Genomic DNA, 26,766 nt, shown 5'->3' on the forward strand with positions numbered 1-26,766 from the left:
ACTGCAGTCCTAATGCAATGCTATGCAGTTTGTAAGGCTAGAATCAGGCACTTTGCAATATAAAAATAATGCAGTTCGTAATGCTAGAAGCAGGCACTTTGCAATGTAAAAAAAATGCAATGCGTAACGCAAAAATCAAGTACTTCGTTGTGCAGAAATAATGCAATGCGTAAGACACTAACCAGGTAGTTTATTATGCAGAAATAATGCAATGTGTAATACACTAACCAGGTAGTTCCTTATGCAGGAGTAATGCAATGCGTAATACACTAATTAGGTAGTTCGTTATGCAGAAATAATGCAATGTGCAATACGACAATCAGGTAGTTCGTTATGCAGAAATAATGCAATGCGTAATACACTCCAGCACCGATCACGGTGCCTTAGGCGGTCTCTCCGCCACTCGTGTCTGCACCCCGCCCCAGGCCTAGACACAATACCTGGGGGGTGCGACCTCGCTCTGCACTCCTCTTCCAGTGACTTGGGCATCCAATGCAATCTTTGTGAATTCCGGGCAGTGGGACTCGGGCCCTTCCTCGACGCGGTTGGTACGAGGTCCCGCTCTGGCAACGGTGGGCTCGGGCCAGCGGCTCACTCTTCCGGGGCTGCCGGTCCGGGGCAGCTGATGCTACGGAGATCTCAGGCTGCAACAGGGCACACGCACACAGCATCGCTGAGACTCACTTGAGCTTCGTGTGCATGATCACAGAGCACTCCTCACGAAGGTCTCAGGCTGCACGAAGCACACGCACACAGCGTCGCTGAGACTCACTTGAACTCCGGGTGCACGATAACAAGGCATTCCTCACGAATGTCTCAGGCTTCACAAAGTACATGCACACAGCGTCGCTGAGACTCACTTGGACTCCGGGTCTGCACGTTAACAAGGCAATCCTCGCGAAGGTCTAAAACTGCACAAAGCACACAGCGTCGCTGAGACTCACTCGGACTCTGGGTGTGTACGATAACGAGGCAATCCTCATGAAGGTCTCAGGCTGCACAAAGCACACGCACACAGCGTCGCTGAGACTCACTTGGACTCGAGTGCACACGATCACAGGACAATCCTCACGAAGGGCTCAGGCTGCAAAAAGCACACAACCACAGTGTCGCTGAGACTCGCTTGGACTCCAGGTGCCCACGATCACAGGGCACTTCTTACGAGAGTCTCAGGCTGTAAAAAGCACATGCACACAGCGTCGCTGAGACTCTACCAGAAACAGCACATAGCACAGTCCTTTCAAGCAGGGGGACACAGCAAAGTCCCTTTAGCCTCTCCTTGGTTAAAACAGCAAACTGCAGGCCAGCCCCAGAACACACAGCAAGGGTCAGTCCTTTCCTTCAGTCTCTTCAGTTGTTTCTTCCTTGGCAAAGGTTCCTCTTGACCACGAAGTAGCTTTAGTTTTGTTCAAACTTGATCAATCCATTTCTCGAAAAGTTCAGGGGCTTCAGCTTTCATAGTTATACCCCTAAATGTCTTTGAAGTCTTTGTGTTCAGGGGGACACTGACCCCTGTTCAAACCAGTTCTGGGTGCCTCCCTGCCAGTGACACCTTCTTCCTTTGATTAGTGGGGGTCTAGATTCTCAATCACTCAGCAGGAGATAGGACCATTGTTTTATGGCAGCAACCCAGGCCTCTTCACCTCTGGGGGCTACTCCTCCCCCTACACTCCAGATGCAGGTCAGCCTGTTGCTGTCTCACCTCCTCCCCTGGGTCAAGACATTCCCCAGATCCTATCACTTTCAAATCCAGACAGTCAATCCACAACCAGACAGAGACAAACAGAAATGTTAGAGCACAAAAGCCCAGCCACTTCTAAAAGAGTGGCTTCTAGACACACAATGCAAAAACCACCTTCACAAAACAGATGTATTATTGAATTGTGAGTTCAGGCACACTAAACTTCACCTCTTCATCTTAAGCCTTTGGGGAGAGAGAGGCTGGAAAACATATTACACAGCCTCCCCATTCTATCTTATGGACAAGATGGCCTTTCCGCAGTGAAAAACGAAATGGAGATTATTTTACTGTCAGGACATGGTACACACCTTAGTACATGTCCTACCTTTCACATGCACTGCACCCTGCCCAGGGGGTACCTTGGACCTACTATAGGGGTGTCTGATGTGCATAGAAAGGCAAGGGTAAGGTCTGACAAGTGGGTGCACTTGTCAGAACGACATGGCAGTTTAGCAAACTGCGCGCAGGCACTGCAATAGCAGGCCTGAGTTCCCTTTTTAAGGCTACTTGTGTGGGTGGCACAATTAGTGCTGCAGGCCCACTAGTAGCAGTTACATTACCAGCCCTGGCAAAAATAGTGCACTTTACTAGGGACTTTACTAGTAAGGCAAACATACCAATCATGGACAACCAATTACCATTACATTTTATACAGGGAGCGCTTGCATTTTGACACTGATCAGCAGTGACAAAGTGCCCAAAGCATCTAAGTTGGCAACACCATGTAAGAAAAAAGGTCTAGGGGGAAAGCAAAATGTTTAGGGAACTTTAGCCAAAAAGGGCCAAGTCCAACACCCACCTACAAGATACCCTTGATGTCTTGTGAAAAATCCCTACATTGCAGATTCTTAATCAGCTGTCTTTTAAACTAGGGTCCGTCGTATGCATTTATTTGTATTTATATAGTGTCTACCTAGCGGGAGAGCAATGAAATGCTGTACAATATTGGTGGGGGAAGACGGTGAGGGGGTTGTTGGAAGGCATTACTAGAATATGTAAGTAGGATTTTCATCTTTGAATTACATTTTACATGTTTACAATTTCATTTCACACATTTTACATTTTTAGGTGAGCACTTGGAAATTACGTGATTTGCTCAGATTTACAGGATTTTCATTGATGTTGAGATCAGAATTCAGAGACAACAGTTCCTTATTTATAGTTTTAAGTACGGTCCTCCTTTTAAAAGCTGTACTATTAAAGTTGGGAAACAGTAGGCTCTTCCTACCTCAGAATTGTAAATCTTTTTCGCATCAATTCAGTTGAACGCCACTCTCTGTGATGCATCACCCATCTTGATCAAAACCATTCCTCTTTCAGGGGTTTCTTCCCAGCGTCTCACATTGGCAACCAGAGCTGGGCAACTTTCCAATGCAACTGAACTGTCATTCTCTGTCACTTCAAATTGCAAACAATTGAGACTCGATGTCCCAATTCCCTCTGAATCAGAGATGGTTGAGACCCACTGGTCACTAAGTGTGGCAGCACTCACTGTGCTCTCTAAATCCTCTACCTGCTCATCAAGGCATACCATAGGGGATACCACAGTTTATGAACAGCATGTGACTGTTCAATGCTGACTCATCCTGCATCTTTGTTTCAAGGTACTCCATGTGATGATCGATTCCAGAAACTGTTTTTCCCAGGTTGGCCCAATTTTGATTTGAGCGCTTCCAAGGAACTCTATAAATGTCACCGCCGTGTGTTTGCCGTGTGTGATAACCCTCAAATCCTTCAGGTATTCAAACAGTACAGATTCCCCAGGTGCAAGGATAGTAAAGTGGGGATCCTCAGCATCCTTTGTTTCTTCACTGTGGTGAGTGGCGGGCATTGAACGTGGCATAGTGAGGAGAAGCACCACTGCATGCATCATCAATATCACCTACACAAAACATTAGCACAGCATTGGATGTCCAGCTGAGGCCCCAGCACATACCCTAATCACCAGGCATGTCTTTCAGCGCATTCTTCCACCACTCAGGATCAGGGAATCATGATTGCTCCTTCAAGGACACGTTCAAATGCATGGAACTCCAGCTGCATTTGAGACAGCTACGAACCTTGAAATCTGCCTGAAGTGTTTTTGAGTGGAATAAAACAGTAGGGCAGTGTAGATAACTTCCAAAGCACACCTTTGCCAGTTTCAGTGCAGCTCAGCGCCATCTTGAGTTCAAGGTGCAGGTGGAGAGCAGAGCTCTTTCGTTTCTGTTTTTTTGGACTGAGCCTGCCCCTGAAACAACTACAATCATCCACCTGGCAGGCTCTTGAGTTTAAAAGCATGAACCCTCCAATGCCCAGACCTGCTTGTGTCCCTGGCTGCATTCAAATGCCCACACATACTAGACTAGGTAGCCACTATTCAAATATTTTATATTGCTGTAGGTCACTGCAAAGAGTCTTGCTAAACTTCTAATACTGTGATTCTGTGAACTGCTACCTAACATTGCCGATGACGACTCAAATAAGAATAATATACAAATCTCAATCCTTGATACCGTAGTATATCAGACTTTGTAGATGCCTTTGACTGTAAGAAAGCTGATAAAATATTTGGTCAATGATGACATGATCCCAAAACTGATGATTTACCTGCTGCAGTAATTCAATTTTGAAAGATCTCCTCCCTGTCTAAAATGGAGAACTATTCCCAAGAGAATTTGGAGTAAGGATTCATAAGCCTTTCAACACCCTTCTTGGATGCATCAATCTGTCCTCCTGCCCCCAAAAAATCAATCAATCAATCAGGGAATTGTGAAGCACGCTACTCACCTGTGAGGGTCCCAAGGCATTGGACTGGTGCAGCTCCCAGTCAGCCGAAAAGCCAGGTCTTGAGGCTCTTCCTGAAGGTGTGCAGAGTGGGGGAACACCTGATGTTGACTGGGAGCTCATTCCAGGCCTTAGCCGCAATGTAGGAGAAGGCTCTTCCGCCCACTCTGGTTCTGCAGATGTGCGGGGTCTCCGAGGGCGAGGTCAGCAGAGCGGTGGATTCTTTTGGGTACGTGGAAGGAGACTCTTTCCTTGAGGTATTTGGGTCCCGTGTTGTGGAGAGATTTGTAGATGTGGGTAAGTAGCTTGAAGGTTACTCTCTTCTCGACGGGGAGCCAGTGGAGGTCTCGCAAGCGTTGGGTGATGTGCTCATGTCGCGGGATGTCGAGGACGAGTCTGTCTGCAGTGTTCTGGAGTTTACATAGCAGGGTTTGGTTGATTCCAGCGTAGAGGGCGTTTCTGTAGTCCAGTCTGCTTGTTATGAATGCGAGGGTGACTGTCTTTCTGGCTTTGGTGGGGATCGCTTTGAATGTCTTGCGAAGTGTGCGGAGGGTGTTGAAGCAGGTGGAGGCAACAGCGTTGATCCGGCGGGTCATGGTGAGGGAGGAGTCGAGTATGATGTCGAGGTTCCGGCCATGGTCCGTGGGGGTGGGGGGGTTGCCGAGGGCGGTGGGCCACCAGGTGTTGTCCCAAGCTGAGGGGTTGGGTCCAAGGATGAGCACTTCTGTCTTCTCCGGGTTGAGCTTCAGACAGCTGCTACTCATCCAAGCTGCAACATCTTTCATTCCTTCCTGCAAGCTGAGTCTGGTAGCATAATGGTCCTTTGTGAGGGAGAGGATGTGCTGGGTGTCGTCGGCATAGGATACTATGCTGAGGCCATGCTGAGGGCCATGTAGATGCTGAAGAGTGTAGGGCTGAGTGACGATCCTTGGGGTACTTTGCAGTTGATCTCTGTGGGTTCGGAGAGGAAAGGCGGGATTCTGATCCTTTGGGTTCTGCCGGCAAGGAAGGAGCGGAGCCAGTTGAGGGCAGTTCCCTGTATGCCGGGGTCGTGAATTCTGGCTGTGAGAGTGCAGTGGGAGACGGTGTTGAAGGCTGCGGAGAGGTCTAGTAGGATGAGGGCCACAAGTGTGGCCTAGGTCGAAGAGTGTGCGGATGTGGTCTGTGGCGGCGTGGAGGGCAGTCTCGGTGCTTTGGAATCCGGATTGGGAAGAGTCGAGGATGGCGTTCTCTTTGATGAAGTTCATCAGCTGGGCATTGACAATCTTCTCAGTGACTTTAGCTGCGAAGGGAAAGAGAGAAATAGGTCAGTAGTTTTTCAGGTCCGTCAGGTCTGCAGAGGGTTTCTTGAGGAGGGACAGGACTTCTGCGCGTTTCCAGTCATCGGGGAAGTTGCCTGATTCGAAGGTGGTGTTGATGGTGTGTCATAGCTTGGGCGCTATGGTGGTGGCGGCTTTGTGGAAAGTGTGCGGCAGGCAGGGGTCTGTGGGGGCTCCTGAGTGAGTGCTCTTCATGGCCATCGGCTGGCCGTCTTTGCTAGAGGAAAGGGTGGTTTCAGGAGTCTGTTCGCTGAATTTGGCATAGAGGGGCTTGATTTTCAGGTGGAAGTAGGAGCCAAGGTTTTTGCAGAGGTCTCAGGAGGGTGTGACGTCTGTGGCTTCCCTGGGGGGTTTGGTGAATTGCCAGATGATGCTGAAGAGTTCCTGGAATTCGTGAGGATTTTGTTCCAGATAAAGGTCTTTTTGGTGGCTCTTATGAGTATACTATAAAACGAAACCCCGATTTGACACTATTGGCACTAAAACCATATATGATCAAAAATAGCTACCAGTTACCACTGTTTAAGGAACTGCTTGATTGAGTAATATACCTGCCTGGTACACTCAAGTACATCTAAAAAGAACTCTTAGTTTGATAACCATATGTGCAGGATATTAATTAAATGATTAATGAATTAATGAAAACCATCTTTCAGACATCATGAACCTTTACCATGCCCCTTGGATTATGGAATGCCACTGGGGCCATTCAGGTAATTGTCCAACATATGTTCCAGAGGATGAGTGATAGAACGTATGCAAATATGGAGTAAGAAATACTAAATCTATTGTTCTCTGTATGTACTTAACTTTTAATATTTTGGCCCTAGATATTCAGTAATACAACCGTACTAAAAGCGTTTTGCTATGCAATCAATTTCTACAATACAACTTTAAATGTTCAACCTGATCAGACTAAATGGTACTTTATGGACTCTATGTAGCAAAATTCTATCCCAAAATAAGAGTAAAGCTTCTAGAGTGAAGCCTCCTTTTAGTTCAATTAAACTAAACGAACGTCACTTAAATAACCTTCACAAATTAACACTATCAACAAGATAAGAATATTTTGGAATCCCATGGCACTGAATGGAAAGTGCATATCTACCTATGACCTCTATACTTGATTAATAACAACATTTGGCTCCAACATAGTTACATGCTACCCATCTGCAAAGTGCTTCAAGGCCTTGCCAGGGGAAACAACCGTTACAATGCATGCTTTGCAATGCATGCTTTTACCCCACATGCCATTACAATGAAATGGCTTGCTGTAGGGGGGTATAAGGTGTTGGATTTAACTCCTTCCCTACTGTTGCACAGACTGGAGTTGGAATAATAAATTATACTATTCCAAAGTCCAGCGCACCCCTGACAGAAAGTTGTTGTAGAAACTTGTGTTGTAATGGCATATGGGGTAAAAGCATGCATTGTAATATCATACAACTCCTTGCCAGGGGTCCTAAGCGCAATGTAAATTCCAACACCAGTATGGGGCTGTAGCTGATCAAAGGCAATATGAAGGAGCACAATGCACGGAAATTGTCTCATCAGTTTGCAGGCCAAGCAAAATGACTGTGTATTTCACTGTTTGCACACTGCTAGCATCAATCAAGTGTGCAATGTTTGTATGATTGGGCACATCTATGAGGAGATAACTCTGCCCCTGATTAATACATCCTCGGTGGCTTAACACGTGTAGTGGGTGAGCGAAAATGTGAACGAGTTGCTGTTCCAAGCTGTTAGAAGGCTCACAGAGAGTTAGGTGGCAGCAGTTATCCATGATGCTTCTGCATTTTAGGACCTCCACTGCTCATGTGCCAGAGAGATGGGGAGAGAGGTGGAGAGGCAAAATTATTGAAGAGGAAAAAGACGAACCTCCCCCATCCTGACGCTTTACTATGCGCTGTGGGGGCGTACCAAGGGTGGTGCATGGGCATTCCCATGCAACCAACCACGATTTCTCAGGGTAAACCCAGTTTACTAAATAAAGTAGATTAGGTTTAGCGTGAGAAAACTGCGCCCTTTTCAAGTAGGCGCAAGGAAGGAGAAATGCTTTAATTTCTCCTTCCTATTCCGACTTTGCATGTGTACTGAACTTTACAGAATGCATACAAAGTGAGAAAACGATTAAAAGGTCTGTGCATAGTATATTGTACTGGAAGGGTTCCTTCCAGTACAAATCCTATGCTAGACTCATGGAGACACCCTTGCACCATGGCACAAAAGTGTCTCCGTGGCACACAGTAGCTGATTTCAGCGCCGGCGCTAGTGAGAGGGGAGGAGAGTGCCTTATTTTAGTAAATAGGGCGCTCTCCTCCTCTCTCCTTGTCACGTAGCGCAGTGCAGCATTTGCGGCTGCTGCAGTGCGCTACATGAAAAAATAGTAAATCTGTCAGAAAGAGAATAGATGGAGAAAAGTGCATTGAGTCCACCACCATCAATCCATTCATTCGGCTGAACTGAGACAACAGTGCCTGCACTTTGAAACACATACATTTGGAAGACTTGTCCCAAGATCTGTGCATGGAGTGGAAATACGCCATGCCTCCGCTTCCCATGCCCAGGCTGGCAATGGTAACATAGCCTGTGCTAGGGTATGCCATAAGGAGGATCACACAAGGAAGATCACAATGGCTGGATTGAAATTTGCTCCATAAAGCCACAAAAGACTTGCGTTTTGAAAACTTGTGAACTGAGTCTGTGGCTGTGGGCAGTGGTTAGATTAATGGTGTTGTGCATCACAATGGAAATTACTCTTAGTAAGCTCTAGAGATCCGCTGATTCACTGTGGGTCCAGGCCTGCCTAAGTGAACTAATAGGGGAAGGCAATTCATTCACACTGCCACATAATGTGGCCATAATGCTAAGGTAATGTTTCCTGGGGAAGGCCTGCTGTGCATTATATTCACTGCAGTAACATTCGAGGAGGAGTTGCTGGAAGATTGAAAAACTGTATACAAGCTGTTTAAAGGTACATTCATAATTTAGTCCATTCGGCGTCTTTATTGGTTGTAGATGCGCATCAATCCCATTTCCATCATGACTGTATAAGGCAATGACAACTTCCTGATGATTTACAGGTATACTTGGCCACAGTATATGAATATTATTGCTACATTATGTGTTGGTACTTCGTAATTGTATGGTATCCTTCTGCCCCAGGGTCTTGTTGTGATGTGAGCTATCTGTTCTGCACGAGATGGATTAGCAAAATACTACCTACTTCATCCAATGTCTATGTTTCTCAGTCTCCAGCCATTATGTCAGTGTCTCCATCATCAGTAGGTTCTGTCTTCCTGGTTTTCAGTCAAAATTCTGGTCTTTACGCATTGCGTTGTCCATGATTAGGTGTACATACTAAGACAAAGACCAAGTTACTTTGTTTCTTTGTCCCAGTGCTTGTGTCTCCCTACACCAGTGTCTGGGTCTTACAGTATGATTATCTCTGTCTTGCTGCTGTAGAGGTTTTTGTGTTTAACAGAACTTGTGCATTATTGACAACATGCCTAATTTGGATCTACATTCGAATTTACATGTGTGCACCTATATACACTTAAAACGAATTTGCTATGACCTATTAAAGCCATTAACTAGGCCTTGTTCTTGTTTAAAATGGACATCTCGCCCTGCACATTCACTGTTTATTATTTTTTCTGCCTGTGTATTCTTGCAAAGGGGAAGGAACGCGTTACTTACCTGTAACTGCGGTTATCCAGTATTGGTATCTTTCATAGATTCACATGCCTGAATCATTCCCCGTCGTTGGGATGGGAGTATATAACAAAGCAATGTCTTAGTAGACATATAGAGTAATAGGCCCCAAAAAGGCCTTATCTTAGTAACATATCCACGTCCTTATGTAAAAAAGGACCAAATTTTGGGAGTAGCCAATCAGCTAGCACCACCCTCTAGAACCTTCCTGGAAGGAGCTCTAGTCCCTAAGATTTTCGTAGGCACAGTGCTAAGTAGTTGTATCACTGAGAGAGCCAGGCGAGCCCTTCCAGGGGAGGTGGGTGGGTTGCATGTGAATCTATGAAAGATACCAATACTGGATAACCGCAGTTACAGGTAAGTAACGCGTTCCTTATCCAGTATTAGGGTATCTTTCATAGATTCACATGCCTGAATCAGAGTAGTAAGCAATAATAAGCACATTTCGAAAGGTGCAGTAAATATACAGTCACTAGATAATAACATATCCATGTGAGAAGTAGAAGCACTAGAAAACAATGACACAGCCAATGTATACATCACAGTGCGAAATGTGCGTAAAGAGGTAAGGATGGTGGGATGAAAAGAAGGGCTCACCTCTAATGATACAGATGACGGAGTACCGCTTGACCCACTGCAGCATCCTTCATGATCTCTGTATCCAGGCAGTAATGCTTGGTGAATGTATGCGGCGTCTTCCATGTGGCCGCTCTACAAATGTCCACAATGGGCACACCTGCAAATAGTGCCATGGAAATAGACATTGCCCTTGTGGAATGGGCACGAACTGTTGATCGCAGTGGACGCCCTGCCTGCTGGTGACAGAAGGTGATGGCTGAAGAGATCCAGCGTGAGATACTTTGTTTGGTGAGCAGTAGTCCTTTTCTAGGTCTGCTGTACGCTATGAAGAGTTGATTAGACTTACGAAACGTTTTCGTTCTATCAATGTAGAACTTCAGGCAGCGCTTAATGTCCAATGAATGTAGAGTTTTCTCCGCTACTGTTTGTGGATTCGGGAAGAATGAACGTAGCACGATAGGTTCGTTAAGATGGAACTGTGATGGAACTTTAGGAATGAACTTCGGATTTGTTCGTAGAATGACCCTATCCTGTTTGAAATGAAGGAAAGGGTCTTGGATGGAGAACGCCTGTAGTTCCCCCACTCGCCTTGCTGAGGTAAGGGCCAGAAGGAGCGCAATCTTCCAGGATACATTCTTAAGATCTGCTCTGTGTATTGGCTCAAACGGGTGTTTCATCAGTTGAGCCAGAACCGTGTTGAGATGCCAAGCCGGTGGTACAGGTTTTACTGGAGGGAATGTTCTAAACAAACCTTTAAGGAATTGCTTAATAAGCCTATGAGACCACAAAGATGGACCTGTAGAGGATCTCCTGAAGCGCGATATTGCTGCCAGGTGGACTTTAATGGAGGCATGAGCAAGACCAGATTTTGCAAGAGGTAGGAGGTACGGCAAGATTTGTTCCGGGGTGGAGGAGAGAGGGTGTAATTTGTTTGCTTTGCACCAGATACAAAACCTCTTCCATTTTAATGAGTACGTTTTGTTGGTACTATCTGCTCGTGCTCGAGCTAGAATTTGCCTGCAATCCGGAGGAATGTCTAAGCCCTGAAACTCTCTGAACTCAGGAGCCACGCTGATAACTTGAGAGATGACGGATCCGGATGCTGAACTTGCTGATTGTTGAGCGTTAGCAGAGATGGAAACGGCTTCAACTTGATTGGCGGTTCCAGGGAGAGGAGGTGAAGTTCCGTGAACCAGTGTTGGCGTGGCTAAGCTGGAGCTATCAATATGAGTGTGCAGGGCTCCGCTTTCAACTTCCGAATCACTCTGGGAATGAAGGGAAATGGCGGAAAGGCGTACGCAAAGACGTTGCACCATGCGATCGAAAAGGCATTCCCCAGAGACCCTTGTTGGGGATGCCAGCTTGCAAAGTGTTGGCATTTGGCGTTTTGCTGGGTGGCGAAGAGGTCCAGAAGAGGGGTGCCCCATTGAGCAAATATGTTGCTGAGGACTATTTGATCCAGCTCCCACTCATGGCATGCTGCCTGTCTTCTGCTCAGAGAGTCTGCTAACACGTTGTGGGTGCCCGGAACATACTCTGCTCGGAGAGAGATGTTGTGACTGAGCAGCCAGTTCCAAATTTTTTGCGACTCGTGAGAGAGTGTTAGCGAACGAGTTCCCCCCTGTTTGTTCAAATAGTGCATTGTCGTGGTATTGTCTGTTCTGACAAGCACTAGGGAGTTTTTGATTCGTGGAAGGAAAGCCACCAGAGCTAGATAGACTGCGTGCAGCTCTAGAAGATTTATGTGAAGTGCCTTCTCGGAAGGGGACCACTTTCCGCTTATCTGTAGTTCTTGAAGGAAAGCCCCCCAGCCCTCTAAGGAGGCGTCTGTGGTGATGATATGCGGAGCAGCAGGAAGCAAGAAAGGCAAGCCTTGAGAAAGGTTCTGGGGGCAAATCCACCACCGTAGAGCCTTTTTGATTGCCGGGTTCACCTGGATGACGTCGTCGAAGGACCCCGTACATTGGACCCATTGATCCGACAGCGCTTCTTGAAGGGGTCGCATATGAAGACAACAATGCGGAACTAATAGAATGCAAGAGGACATCCTCCCGAGTAAGGATTTGAAGAGACGCACCGACAGCGTCTTCTTGGACATTATCCGGAGTGCCAACGACTGAAGTTTGTCTTTGCGTTCCTGAGATGGAAATGCCTTCCTTTGTATGGTGTCGAGTGTAGCGCCCAGAAAATTCATGCGCTGAGACGGCTGAAGGACAGACTTGTCCCGGTTGAGAGTCAGCCCCAGAGCATTGAAAAGCGTCAGACAGGCGCTGGAAGACCTGGACACGCCTTCTAGAGATGGAGACTTGATGAGCCAGTTGTCCAGATATGGGAAGACTTGATGGTGATGGTGGCGTAGATGTGCAGCCACTGGAGCTAGACATTTGGTAAAGTCCATACGGCAGAACTCGAAACTGGTAATGCCTGCCCGCCACCATGAAACGTAGGAACTTTTTGTGGTTGCGGTGTATTGGTATATGAAAGTAGGCGTCTTGCAGGTCTAGCAACACCATGTAGTCGTCCGCATTGAGAAGATGTAGTACCTCCTGAATGGTGACCATACGGAACGACTGTTTTTTCAAAAACTTGTTCAGATTCCTCAAGTCCAATATCGGTCTCCATTTTTTCTCCTTCTTTCGGATGATGAAGAAACGGGAGTAAAACCCCTTTCCCCATTGACTTGGGGAAACTCTCGCTATAGCTCCCTTTTGGAGCATAAGCTTCACTTCCAAAAGTAAAGGACGTAGGTTTTTGTGTAGCATTGGGCGGGGAGGGGTTTGAGGAGGGATCCGGATGAATTCTAGAGAATGGCCGAATTGGACTAATTGTAGAACCCAACGGTCCGTAGTTATTCTTTGCCAATTTGTAAGAAAGTGGGAAATTTTTCCTCCAATCATGGAGTGTAGAGAGGAGTTGGAGACCGGCTGTAGTTGAAAGTCATTGCCGTCGAGCGGCGTCCTTTTGTCTTCCTCCTTTGCCACGAAAGGAAGATCTAGTGTATGAGGATTGTTGTCGCTGTTGGTATTGCGAACGGTATTGCTGGGAGGAAGGGAAGGAAGACCGTTGCTGAAAATCTCCTCTAGTCGATGGTTGACCTCTCCCTCTTGAACCTCGAAAGGAAGGGTTCCGGAATTGTAAGGTACCCAAAGCTCTGGCGGTATCTGTATCTTTCTTAATACCCTGTAATGCCTCATCAATATGCATGCCGAAGAGAAGTTGGCCGTCATATGGCATGTCCAGTACTTTGGTTTGGACTTCCGGTCTGAAGGAGGTTGCCTTTAGCCAACCTTGGCGTCGCAGGACAGCTGCGCCCGCAAGTTGGCGGAATCCGGTTGAAGCAATATCCATTGCGCAGTCTATAATTTCAGAGGCAGATCTTTCCCCCTCTAGCAAGATCTTCTTTGCCTCTTCTTTTGACTCCTCAGGTAAGTCTGCCAAGTATGGTGCAATGTCCGCCCACATCTGTCGATTGTAACGTCCCAACAGTGCCAGGGCGTTGGAAGCACGCACGGTCAAAGCCGACATTGAGGAAAACCGTTTGCCGATGTTTTCTAGCCGCCTACCCTCCTTGTCCGGTGGAGCCGTCAACAAAGCAGATGGGTTTTTTGACCTCCTCTGTGCGGCCTGGGTAATGACAGAGTCCGGCTTTGGATGGCCTGTAAGACAAGCCGGGGCAGTGTTTGGCGACTTATATTTTTTATCCAGCCGCGGTAAAACTGGAGGGAATGAGGAAGGATTCTGCATAATCTTTATGCCTTGTTCCCAAATGTAGTCTATCATAGGGATTGCAGGGACAGACTTTTTAAAAGGTTCCTTGAAATCATAGTGGAAACAATCTTGTTGGTGCGAGGGCATAGGTATCTGAAAGCGCTGGGCCGCTCTCTCTATGATATTATGAAAGCCGCCAATGTCCTCCAGCGGCGAGTCGGCTGTGGTAGGGGCAGGAGAAACTGGGCAGGGAAGAATGTAGTCATCCCATTCGTCTTGATGAGATTGGACATCCTGAAGCTCTCCTTCTTCAGGGTCCTCTTCATCGTCTTCATCTGTGGTGAGACGAGGTGGTGGCGTGACAGGCTCTGTTTGCAAAACCAATGGAGGCGGTCGTGGCCTTGGTGTTGGAGGCCCAACTGGCATTGGGGAAGGAGCCTGCGTCGGAAACCGTTGCTTATAATCAGATATCAGGAATTGGAGATCCGTGACTAGAGACGCAGGCAGACAAACCATGGATGGTGGAGGCTGCACATATTCCTGAGGTGAAACCTCCTGGTATTCTTGTTCAATGTCCTCATAGTCCGAGATATCCTGATATTTCACGTGCAGTTGTGATGGACTTGTCGCAGCAGGGAACAAACTGCCATCATCCGATTCTTCCTCCTCAAAAAGTTGAGCCGGAGGTAAGGTTGGGACCCTACGAGGTGAAGTGAGGGCCGGAGTCAGTGCACGTTTAGTTATTTTGAGGTGCACGTAAGCACTTTGCACATCAGTGTCCAAAACCGTCGACGGGCCCGCGAGTCGTAGAGGGTGTAGTATGGACAGGCATCATTGACATTTGAGACGTCGTCGACGAGGTCATCGTCGACGGTGACGTTGACGACGATGATGTTCGCTTCGTCGACGATGTTGACGACGAAGGCTTCGTCGACGGTGTCCTCATCGACGATTATGTCGACTTCGACGAGGAAGCTTTCGTCGATGGTGTCGTCGTCGATGCTGTCGTCGGCAGCTTAACTGACGACGATGACTTTTTAATTGTTAGCGTAGACGAGATAGATTTACCAGCCGTCGACGATGGAGTGGTCGTCGTCGATGTGGTCAAAGACTGGGATGCGACAGACGTAGATATTGTCGCCGTCGACGAGGTAACATGGACTGCCGTCGATGGAGATCTCCTCGTCGATGAGGCCACCGTCGACGAGGTCATCGTCGTCGACGGGGTGGAAACTGGCTTCTTAAAGGCATGTTGCACATGCGGAGGAGAAGCAATCCCTGGCAGAGGCATGGCCAGGACCTCTGAAGACCTTTTGTGCGTCTTCTTTGGAGGTGGCTGCGACGAAGGGCCCGGAGATGACACCCTTGGTCTCTTTTGTGAGGAGCGAGAGGAGATAGAAGAACCTTCGCTTTCCTCAGAGGACACAACATTGTCCTTGAGTCTTTGTAGCCAAATTAAAAGGCGCCCTTCGCGGTCTTTAAGGGTTTTAGATGAAAAGATACGGCATACCTTACAGTCCTTTGAAGTGTGGTGAGGATAAAGACAATAAAGACAGTCTTTATGCTGGTCGTCCACGTGATGAGCAAGAAACACTGGAAATCTAGAAGAAAGAAGCAGAGCTCAGTGGAGACTCCCTTAGCACGACGTGCGGTAGAAAATCTGAGGGACTAGAGCTCCTTCCAGGAAGGTTGTAGAGGGTGGTGCTAGCTGATTGGCTACTTGCCAAACTTTGGTCCTTTTTTACATAAGGACGTGGATATGTTACTAAGATAAGGCCTTTTTGGGGCCTATTACTCTATATGTCTACTAAGACATTGCTTTGTTATATACCGGGGACTCCCATCCCGACGACGGGGAATGATTCAGGCATGTGAATCTATGAAAGATACCCTAATACTGGATAACCGCGATTACAACGGGGTTTTTACCACGCGTTGCCATTACATCGCATGCGTTACAACATATGCGATGTTACAACGCGTGGTAAAAACCACGCATACCATTACATTGCATGTGCTTTTACAACGCATGCAATGTAATGTGTAATGGCGGCGGCGGCGGCTATCCAAGTCATTGTGAGGAAACTGAGGCTGTTTACTCACAACAACGTGCACCAAGCAGGAAGGAGGAAGCAGGAACCGGGAGCAGAGACGGCGACGCTGGAGAGGAGAGAGGTAAGGGGGTTTGCACTTGGGGTGGGGGTTACTTTTGTAGGGTTTAGGGTAGTGTAAAAGTAGTGTTGTAATGTTTGTGTTGTGTGGGTTTTTTTATAACGTTTTAGTGTGTTTTTATTTGTAGTGTAGTTTTGTAGTGTTTGTTTAGTGCAGTAGTGTTTAGGGTAGTGTAGTAGTGTTTATGTAGTGTAGTGTTTTAGGGTAGTGTTGTAGTGTTTGAATAGTGTAGTATTTTAGGGGTTAGGGTAGTGTAGTGTTTTATGGTTTAGGGAAGTGTAGTAGTGTTTGTGCAGTGTAGTGATTTAGGGTTTAGGGTAGTGTTGTAGAGTTTGTGTTATCTAGTGTTTTAGGATTTAGGGTAGTGTAGTAGTGTTAGTGTAGTGTAGTGTTTTAGGGTTTAGGGTAGTGATGTAGTGTTTTAGGGGTTAGTGTAGTGTTTTAGGGTTTAGGGTAGTGTAGTAGTGTTTGAGTAGTGTAGTGTTTTAGGGTCTAGGGTAGTGTTGTAGTGTTTGTGTAGTGTAGTGTTTTAGGGTTTAGGGTAGTGTTGGTGTAGTGTAGTGTGTTAGGGTAGTGTTGTAGTGTTTGTGTAGTGTTTTAGGGTTTAGGGCAGTGTTGTAGTGTTTTAGGGTTTAGGATACTGTTGTAGAGTTTTAGAAGTGTAGTGTTTTAGGGTGGTGTTGTAGTGTTTGAGTATTGTAGTGTTTTAGGGTTTAGGGTAGTGTAGTAGTGTTTGTGTAGTGTAGTGTTTTAGGGTTTAGGTTAGTGTTGGTGTAGTGTAGTGTTTTAGGGTTTAGGGTAGTGTTGTAGTGTTTGTGTAGTGTAGTGTTTTAGGGTTTAGGGCAGTGTTGTAGTGTTTTAGGGTTTAGGATACTGTTGTAGAGTTTTAGAAGTGTAGTGTTTTAGGGTGGTGTTGTAGTGTTTGAGTATTGTAGTGCATTAGGGTTTAGGGTAGTGTTGTAGTGTGTAGTGTAGTGTTTTAGTGTAGTGTCATGGGGTCGTGCAGGGTAGTGTAATGTTATTGTAGGGAGAGGACTGGGGGGTGGGGGAGGGTTGTGTAGGGGTAGGTTAGTCACTTACCTTGCAAACTTTCACCACGAGTATAGCTTTACCACGCATGCCTTTGCGTTGTAATGGCATGTGTGGTAAAAGCATACTCGTGGTAAAAGTTTGCGATGTAATGGTATTTCGTTGTCATTGACATCGTGTAGTAATACCCGCGTTGTAATGGCATGCGTGGTATTACTATGCGATGTAATGACATACATCCTCTTGCAAATCATGTTCATTTTTTAATTACATTCTCAAAAAAAACCTCTCAGGCATGGACTCAATAATGTTTAAACCTTCAAGGGTTCTATGGCCTGCTTGCTGTATTGCATTCATTCACAATAGTTCACTGTTGTTTTGTAACTAGTTTGTTCTGTCATCTCCGGATGATTTTAGCATAGAGGGGGCTGAATCAATATTCATGTAGTGGGATAGTGCTTAGATGATAAGGCATTATGACGATTATTACTTCTATGCCCTGATTTGCTGCAATTGTAATTCATTTGCTTATACCATGATGAATGTGCAGTCCCTGTTATTTAATATGAGATTTCCCCTATAAATACTCAAATTTGGGGGTGAGCCAGAGGCCTTGCTGATGCTACTGAGGTTGCCGTCCAATTTCTTACTGGTCTGCTGCTCATAGGAGACAGACTAATTCCTGATTTTGCCTATTATTTTGTATTGCCCTATTAGTTAAAGCCTTCATGTAAATCATTTTATGCATCTGTACACATAATTTCCGTATTGTACTCTATGAAGGTTTGTAATAAATCATTGAAAGTGTTCTAATTCCCCCCTAGAACTTGTTTAGTGAGCCTGTCCTTCCTTAATTGACTGTATTTTTGATATTCAGTTTTGCATCCTATCCTGGGACGCATTGCCTCATGAAATTGAGGTTTAACACCACTCTGATCTACCCATCTGTGAGTATGTTGTTGAAATAACTTTTGGGGTTTGAATTTAGGGATCCCCTGTGCCAACACTGTTCCAGAGTCCATGTCTTGCAGTTCCAGTCTCAGAGTCGTTGTTACACTGTGCCAGTGTTCATATCTGCATGTAGAGACTGTGTCTTCTTGACCAAGTATTTGTTGACTTGTCCAATGTCAAGGTTTTTCTGTCATAGCATATGTTTCCAGATTTAGCAGACCATCTGTGCTGGTCCTCCTTAACCTCTGAGCAGGTTTTGACATGGTCCTCCAGGCCATCTTTTACTCTCTTTTGAGGGAGATTGGACCAAGAGACAGTGCTATGAATGTAATTTCTTCTTGGCAAAAAACAACTGATCCTAACTCTGCTGCTTTCCAGTCTACATTGCAATCTGTAATATATGCAGTGCTTCAACTGTTCATCCTAGGGCCTACACTCTTTAACGTATGTATGGCTTCTCAGGCCAAGATAATCAGACTCCTCGTCTTTAATTTCTTATGTTATGTTGATGATGCTCAATTGGTTTTGTGTTTTGATCATAACTGTGAGCCCTCAGACCACCATATTGATTTTTTTATTTGGATGTAATCACCGTCTTATGTTAATTGTAGATAAGGCAGAAATCGTGACCTTTGCCTCCTCTAGTCCCATCTGATTCATTAACCCATCCTGCTTCAAGGAGTGGGCATCTGTTTCACAAGCACACAGCCTCAAACTCTGTTAACTAAGCTAACATTTTCGTGCTAGTTGATTCGGAGATCTTTGACAAAATTTCCCACTGTTTTTCCTCTTTCTTTCCAGGAAACTATTATTCAGGCACTTATTTCCTCTAGAAGAGACTATGGCAGTGCTCTCTTGGTCTTCTTAAATAATTGATTCCCAGAATACTAGTTATCCAGATTATGGCTGCCCATTTGGTCCTTGGCCTCCCTCTAAACACATCTGGGGGCATCTTAAAGACTTTCATTGGTTACATGACCATAAATGTTCATTCATTCATTCATTATTTCCTCTACTGGCATCAGCAGCTGCCTGTCCTATTGCCTGCTTCATCCCATCCTGTATTTCACATCATCTTCTATCAGTGCCATCGCTTCTCGTGTCCTACGATGATGTCTTCATATACTTATATCTGTGCCTCCCTGTTCCTATGTTGGTGTTGGAATCACAGGGTCTCGACGGCTTGGGCATCCGAGAACCATGGTACCTTGTGTGGTATCCAGATCTCAGGAAACATTGCATGAAGCCTGCAGCTGAGGGCTGTGACTTTTACACACCTGGGGCTGCGTTCCTTCATGCTCCTGGGTTTCTAGATGCTGCTGCCACTCCACCAGCTTCGAAACAGCTATCACCTGCTTGAAGGTTTACAGATGCTTTTTAAACCTTTTCTGAAGCTAGTCCGGTTTAGGTTCCTGTTCCTGTTTCTTTCCATTTTCTATCACATCTGTTTCTTCCTCTATTCCTTTTTGGTTTACCCAATCCTGTGAGTTACCTGTTGTGATATTTTGATGTCATTTCCTTTTCCTCTTCTTTTACTATGTACAGTCTTCAGTCAGGAGGATACATTGTAACAAAGCCATGCTCCTTTGATTGTTTTTTCCACTTGCTGATTCCGACATCTTGTTTCTGAAGAAGTCCACTGTTGAATTCAAGATTCCTAGTTTCCTTCTAGCCTTTGAAGTCTTCATCTAGAAAGGAGGTTTTTTACGTCTTTGGCTTTTTCCTCCTGAGAAGGTGGCAGGTTCTCGAGGGCACTTGTCAACCTCATATTCCAGTGCGTGGTGACATTGTAGCTTCGACAAACAGTCGCTCATACATCTTATGACCTGGACTCCGAATTACGGATAAGCGTCCCAATCTCAGCAGTTGGTATCCCTCTCTTAGCCCACCAATGATGATTCATAATCCATGTCTCCTTGCCCCAGTGCCTGTGTCTTTCAATCCCAGTGCCTCTATTTTCTTAGCGCACAAGGCTTGGTTTCCTGTCAAAATATCTGTTTCCCAGTTCCCTTCCTTGATGTTTGTTAGTTGTTAAAGACCAAGAAGGCAATTGTGAAAGACCAAGAAAGTAATTTTCTATTTTCTTTCATTTAGAAAGCTTTTCTAAGAATATCTGCACCATCTTGCCTCATGGCAGTTATCTCCAGCAAATTCTCTATGCTGCAGCTGGAAGCTGTCCCACTGAAATGGACACCTCTCTCGCCCCCGCACTTTATGTGTACATTCTTTGAGTTTGTCTCAAGTTCTCTCGTATTTCCTCTGCCATCTCAACCTCCTCATTCCACTTGGGCTGGTTAAGAAAGTTAATGCCATTCTAAGATGAGGATGGAGAAGATTTGTCATAGTGGCAAACACTGGTTCTCAGTTGCACTATGCAAATTCTCTACACCTTGGTCTTCCCAAACATCAACTCAAATGGCTTAGGGTGAGAAAAAACAAGGTGTTCATGTGCTCACCGGCTCCCCCATACTTTACTAATGTTAAGCCTCTGGCAGCCAGTCTCAAGCATCACATCTGAGATCCTTATACTCCTTCTTGTAGCTTAAGGTAAATTTCCACTGCACTGCTGACCTCAACGAGCTTTATCAGGGCTCACTATGGAGGCCTTTGCTTTCTTGCCTTAACTCCCACCATTTGGAACTCTCTTTGATTAGCCTGATGTTCATTGGCTTCTCTAGACACGCTATTAGAACTTATGCGATTGTTGGTAGAATTACTAAACATTTTCGTCTACGATGCCTCATCTGTATGCTATGAAACAGTTTTGGTTCACAAGCACTCAAACAAATTAAATAATGTACCATAAACATAACTTTCTCGCCATAGGCATATTTTTAAAAGGAGCATTACTCCATCCCTACTACTGTTTCCTGACATCACTTTGACCCCAAAAATTAAAATACACTTCTCTTTGGCCGTATTACTTTTGCACTAGCCCAAATCCTAACAAATTTAATTATATAAATATAACGATTCGTGAACTCCAACAAATGTTATTTTTTCATTTTATTTCCATAAAGGAAATTAAAGGAGGTAATTCTAGCTCTAATATTAATATGAAAACTTATTTCAATGGCAGACATCTCAATGGCAGAACCTCCATTGGTTCCTTTAATAGGTCCACTAAGGTGTGATCTGTAGAATGTTGGAAGGCCCTTACCCAGTATGTAATGGACACTAGATATGTGGGTAAAATAAATACTCTCTTTGGAGGTCCATTGGCTGGTGGTGCAAATTCTATTATCTATGACTGGCATTTGTGGAATTTTCCCATGACTTTCTTGACTAAGTGGCTCCATCCCATCTAAGAAACAGCCACTTTGATGGACAAAATCATTGCTGCTAAGGAAAATGAGGCTGAATATCCACTACCAGTGTGGAATAGGACCTAGTTCCCCTTTTTACTATTGTGTGTGCATCAAGAGTATGTTCCAACTTCAGAAATTAGTACAAAACGATTAGCAATACCTCTGACTATTGGCTGCCAATTTAAGCTGATGGTGTGACGCAAATAACGTGTTGCTATGATGTGGTATTGCATATGGAAAGAATGTCAACAAAACTATTTCTTTACATTAGACAGGGTTTGATCCTGGTCGGGCTCATGTGGGAGAGACTAAGTATCAAAGAAAAGAAACAGTACCCCCACTAGCCATAGCATAGATTAAACAATAAATAATTAACAAACTAGGAATTGAATCAATATGCATATATGTATTTCTTTTAGTGATGTTTAAGAACTAATTAGTTATAAACCCTCGACTCACACTTTGAGCTTATACATATTTGAAAAACATAATAAAACAAGATAGAAGGCAAATATATCGAAAGACATAACAAAAAACAAATATAAAAGACAAAGCTCAAAAAAGTATTACTTACCTGTCAAGATATGTGCGTCACATAAGTGTAAACATGAAAACTCAGTGTCCTGCAAAAGCAAATCACAGAACAACATGAATCTTGAGGTCTTTTTCTGTGTTTGGTTATAAGAATGCTGTAAATGGGGTTCCAGAGGCAGGTTTTATGCTTTACTGAATGTCCCCAGAGCCAATAGTTTGCGTGGCCTTTCTACTTGATTCTTCAGAGAATTGTTTTGTATTTCACAAATACTCCACCTCTGTTGGAAGGCGGGCCTCGGGGGGGCTCGGAGAGACCACCCAGAGGGGCCCCCACACGGCACGAAGTAGCCGAGCACTGCTGAGAAGCCTCCGGGGGGAGGTCCTTCTCCTATAACGTACTAGCACAGTAACACCACCACACTGGACTCAAGGGGATTCAGCAAGACGAGCAGTTCTTTATCAGACCTTATGAAGTTACGATTATCAATATTTACAAGGGGGGATCGAGGGATCCACCAGAGTCTCAAAGTCTTTGGTAGGGACGGGGTAGCGGGACAGTCTTTAGCAGCAGCTTGGTACGAGGGTACCTGGGGCCCAGTTCTTATCCCCACGCTAGAAGGCCTCCGGATCTCGGAGGGGTCGAGCCGCGACGGCGTCAGCAGGGCTCTGGTGTTCAGTCCGTGGAGTTCGAGCCGCGACCAGGTCAGCAGGGCTCTTACAGTGTCTTGGTTCAGCTCGAGCCGCGACGACGTCAGCAGGGCTCCGAGGGAGGTTTCAGCGAGGTTGGGCCGCGACAGCGTCAGCAGGGCTCCGATGTTCCGTGAGGCTTCGTGACCTCAATAAGGTGGAGCCGCGACGCAGTCAGCAGGGCTCGTGGTAGAGTCTCAAGCAAGAGTTCTTCTCCGTTGGGTCGGCCGCGATTCAATCAGCAGGGCTCTCGACTCCGGGATACAACTGCTGTCCTGTTGCAGGGTCGCCCCAGATATAGGTCTGGAGCCCTTTGATGTCCGGACCCTTGCGCCCGAGGGGGCGGAGAGGCCGGGCTGGGAGAGGCCAGACGCCCAGCGGGAGAGGCGCCAGGCCCAGGAGAGCTGTGGGGCGATCGTACCTAGGTGTGGGAGGACGGTTGGGGGTCCCATCGATACTGCCCTCCGCCGGGAGTGGGGAAGTGTTCACGTGGTACCCCCCTGGCCAGTTGTTGGTGCCTGGATGTCGGGGCTTGCCGGGGCCGAGGCCGGGTTGAGTGGGGTCACGTAGGCTGGCGCGCAGAGTCACGTACAATCCAAAATGGAGGAGCCCCGAGGTGCAGGGGACCTCGTGCGGCTTGGCGAGGGGGAACAGGACCACGCCACGAGGCCAGCTCCAACAAGCGTCCCCCCCAGCTGAAAGCAGGGAGAGTCACCCATCTCCTTGGGGATTCTCCTCGTCGAGGCGGAAGAAGCGGGATAGGCCGTCGGTGTTGGCGTGGTCATTGCCGGGCCGGTGTTCGACGGAAAAGTCCATCCCTTGCAGCGAGATGGACCACCGCAGCAGCTTGGGGTTCTCGCCTCTCATCTGCATTAACCACCGCAAGGGCCGGTGGTCGGTTTGAACCCGGAAGTGGGTGCCGAAGAGATAGGGCCGGAGCTTCTTGAGGGCCCACACGACAGCGAAGGCCTCTCGCTCGATGGTGCTCCACCGCTGTTCCCGGGGCAATAGCCGTCGGCTGATGAAGGCCACGGGTCTGTCGAGTCCCTCCGCGTCGGCCTGGGACAGGACGGCCCCAATTCCATATTCGGAGGCGTCTGTCTGCACAACAAACTCCTTGCTGTAGTCAGGGGCCTGTAGCACGGGGGCAGTGCACATCGCCGTCTTGAGAGTCTCGAAGGCCGACTGGCAGCGGGGTGTCCAGTGCACCTTCTTGGGCTGCTTCTTGGACGTGAGCTCTGTGAGGGGGCCAACAATGCTCCCATAGTCTTTGATGAATCGCCGGTAGTACCCGGTGAGGCCCAGGAAGGCCCGGACAGCTGTCTGGGTGGTTCCCAGGCCTGGATGGCATCAACTTTTGGTTGGAGGGGAGCCACCTGACCGCTCCCCACCTGATGGCCCAGATAGGTCACCGATCCTTGACCTATCTGGCACTTGCTGGCCTTGATTGTGAGCCCGGCCCTTTGGAGGGCGGCCAGGACTGCCTTGAGGTGCCCCAGGTGCTCAGCCCAGTGGTTGCTGTACACGGCAATGTCATCCAAATAAGCCGCGCTGAAGGCCTCTAGCCCGGCCAGAACCTTGTTCACCAGTCTCTGGAAGGTGGCCGGGGCGTTCTTCATGCCGAAGGGCATCACCCGAAAGTGGTAGTGCCCATCAGGGGTGGAGAAAGCGGATCTCTCTCGGGCGCCGGGGGTGAGCTGGATCTGCCAGTACCCGGCGGTGAGGTCAAAAGTACTCAGGTAGCAGGCTGCTCCTAAACGGTCGATGAGCTCGTCGGCCCGGGGAAGGGGATGGGCATCGGTCTTGGTAACAGCATTCAGACCCCGGTAGTCCACACAAAATCGTAGCTCCGGGGGATTGCCTGGGGCGGCGGCCTTCGGTACCAGGACAACGGGACTGGCCCACGGGCTGTCGGAGGGCTCGATGACCCCGAGGGCCAGCATCTTTGCCACCTCGCCCTGGATGCAGGCCCGCACCCGGTCGGGTACCCTGTAGGCTCGGTGTCGCACGGGGGGACTGTCCCCAGTGTCGACGTCGTGGACGCACCATGGGGTCACCCCCGGAGTGAGGGAGAAGAGGGCTGCAAAGGGCTGCAACAGCTGCGGACAGTCGTGGCGCTGTTCCGGGGTCAGGGAGGAGGCGAGTTGGACGCCTTCGATGGACCCATCGTGGTCGCTGATCCGCAGGAGGTCGGGTAGGGGCTCGGAGTCGTCTTCGCCCCCATCGTCGGTTGCCAGTAGCAGGCTCAGTTCGGTCCGGGCAAAGTGGGGTTTGAGCCGGTTAGCATGTAGGACCCGGAGGGGGTTCCGGGGGGACTCTAGGTCGATTAGGTAGGTGACGGGGCTCTTCTTCTCCACCACCTTGAAGGGCCCAGTCCATTTGTCCTGGAGGGCGCAGGGGTCAACCGGTGCCATGACCCAGACTTGCTGGCCTGGCTCAAACTCAATGGTAGAGGCGTTCCAATCATACTATCGCTTCATGTCCTCCTGGCTGGCCTCGAGGTTGGCTTCGGCCAGGGCTCGGAACCTGCGGGTCTGGTTTCGTAGGGTCAGGAGGTATCGGTAGACGTCGGGAGGGGCATCTTGGGGCTTCGTCTCCCAGCCCTCCTTGACCAGGCTGAGGGGTCCGCGGACCGGATGCCCATACAACAGTTTGAAAGGGCTGAACCCCAGGGACTTCTGCGGGACCTCCCGATAGGCAAACAGGAGGCATGGCAACAGGACATCCCATCTCCGCCTTAGGGGCTCCTCCAGGCCCTGGATCATTCCCTTTAAGGTCCTGTTGAACCGCTCGACCAGTCCGTTCCCCTGAGGGTGGTATGGGGTGGTGAATTTGTACGTGACCCCGCACTGCTGCCACAGGGACCGCATGTATTTAGTGATGAAGTTCGTACCCCGGTCGCTCACCACTTCTCGGGGGAATCCCACTCTCGAGAAGATCCCCATTAGGGCCCGGCCCACCACGGGGGCCGTCACAGTCCGAAGCGGGATAGCCTCGGGGTACCTGGTTGCGTGGTCCACGAGGACCAGGATGAAGCGGTGACCCAGGGCGGTCCGGGGGTCCAGGGGCCCTACAATGTCTATCCCGACCCGTTCGAACGGGGTGTTGACCGTTGGAAAGGGCTGGAGGGGGGCTTTGACCCGCTCCACCGCCTTCCCGCTGGCTTGGCAGGACCAGCAGTGGTTGTCCACGTCTCTCCGCATCCGGGGCCAGTAGAAGTGGGTCACCAGGCGGCTGTAGGTTTTGTCCTGCCCCAGGTGCCCGGCGAGGGGCACATCATGCGCTAGGTTAAGGAGGAACTCCCGGAATCGGAGGGGGACCACCAGCACGCGACTGGCCCCCAGTTCCGCAATCTTCTGTTCGCTGTACAGCAGGCCCTCTGCCCAATAGACCCAGTGCGTTCCGGTCTGGTCACCGTTGGCCTGCAAGGACGCCTGCTGTCGTACCCCTTCGAGGGAGGGGCAGGTCTTCTGTTCCTGCTGGAACTGTTCTCGGGTGGGACCCCCGTCGTGGCGCCATTGGGCAAGCGCTGGGAGCGCTTCGAGAGAGGCAATTTCGTCTGGGGAGGGTTCGGTGGGTCCGGTATCAGCGTCCGCTTCTCCCTCGCTGGAGGCGGGTGGTGGCGCGGGCCCCTCGGGCCTGGTGGGGTCGGATGCTATGGGCGAGCGTGGGGCCTGGGTGGCCATGGACCGGGTAGTGGCGCAGGCCCATTCGGGTAGCCCCAACATTCGGAGGTGCTCTCGCCGCTCCACCTGAGCCCAGGGAGAACTCTCTAGGTCGTTCCCCAGGAGGCAGTCCACCGGGGCGTCGTCGCGGACAGTCACCTTTCGTATGCCCGTCCCCCCTCCCCATTCGAAGGGGACCTGGGCCATCTGGCATATGCTTTCGCTGTTGTCGGCCGTCCGGACGGGGCATAGTACATTGGGCAGGATCTGTTCGGGGGTCACCAGGTGGCAGCGGACAGCGGTGACACTGGCTCCGTGTCACGGAGGGCCTCGGCCCGTCGTCCATTGATAGTGACCGACTGTTGGTACTTCTGGGTGTTGCTCGGGATGGGTGTTCGGGGCACCATTTCTCGGCTGCCCAGGCAGACCAGGGACATGGCCGCCGGCTCCCACTGAGTGGTTCCTCCGTCGAGGGGTTCTTCCTCTTCCTCCCCTTCCCCCAGGGCGGCAGCCGCCAGCTCTCGGGGCGGGGGCCCGCCGGCCCCACTTCTTCGGTTCATGGGGCAGGCCGGGTCGCTGGCATAGTGTCCGGT

The sequence above is a fragment of the Triturus cristatus genome, chromosome 4_1, assembly GCF_964204655.1.
Source record: "Triturus cristatus chromosome 4_1, aTriCri1.1, whole genome shotgun sequence".
Taxonomy (NCBI): Eukaryota; Metazoa; Chordata; class Amphibia; order Caudata; family Salamandridae; genus Triturus; species Triturus cristatus.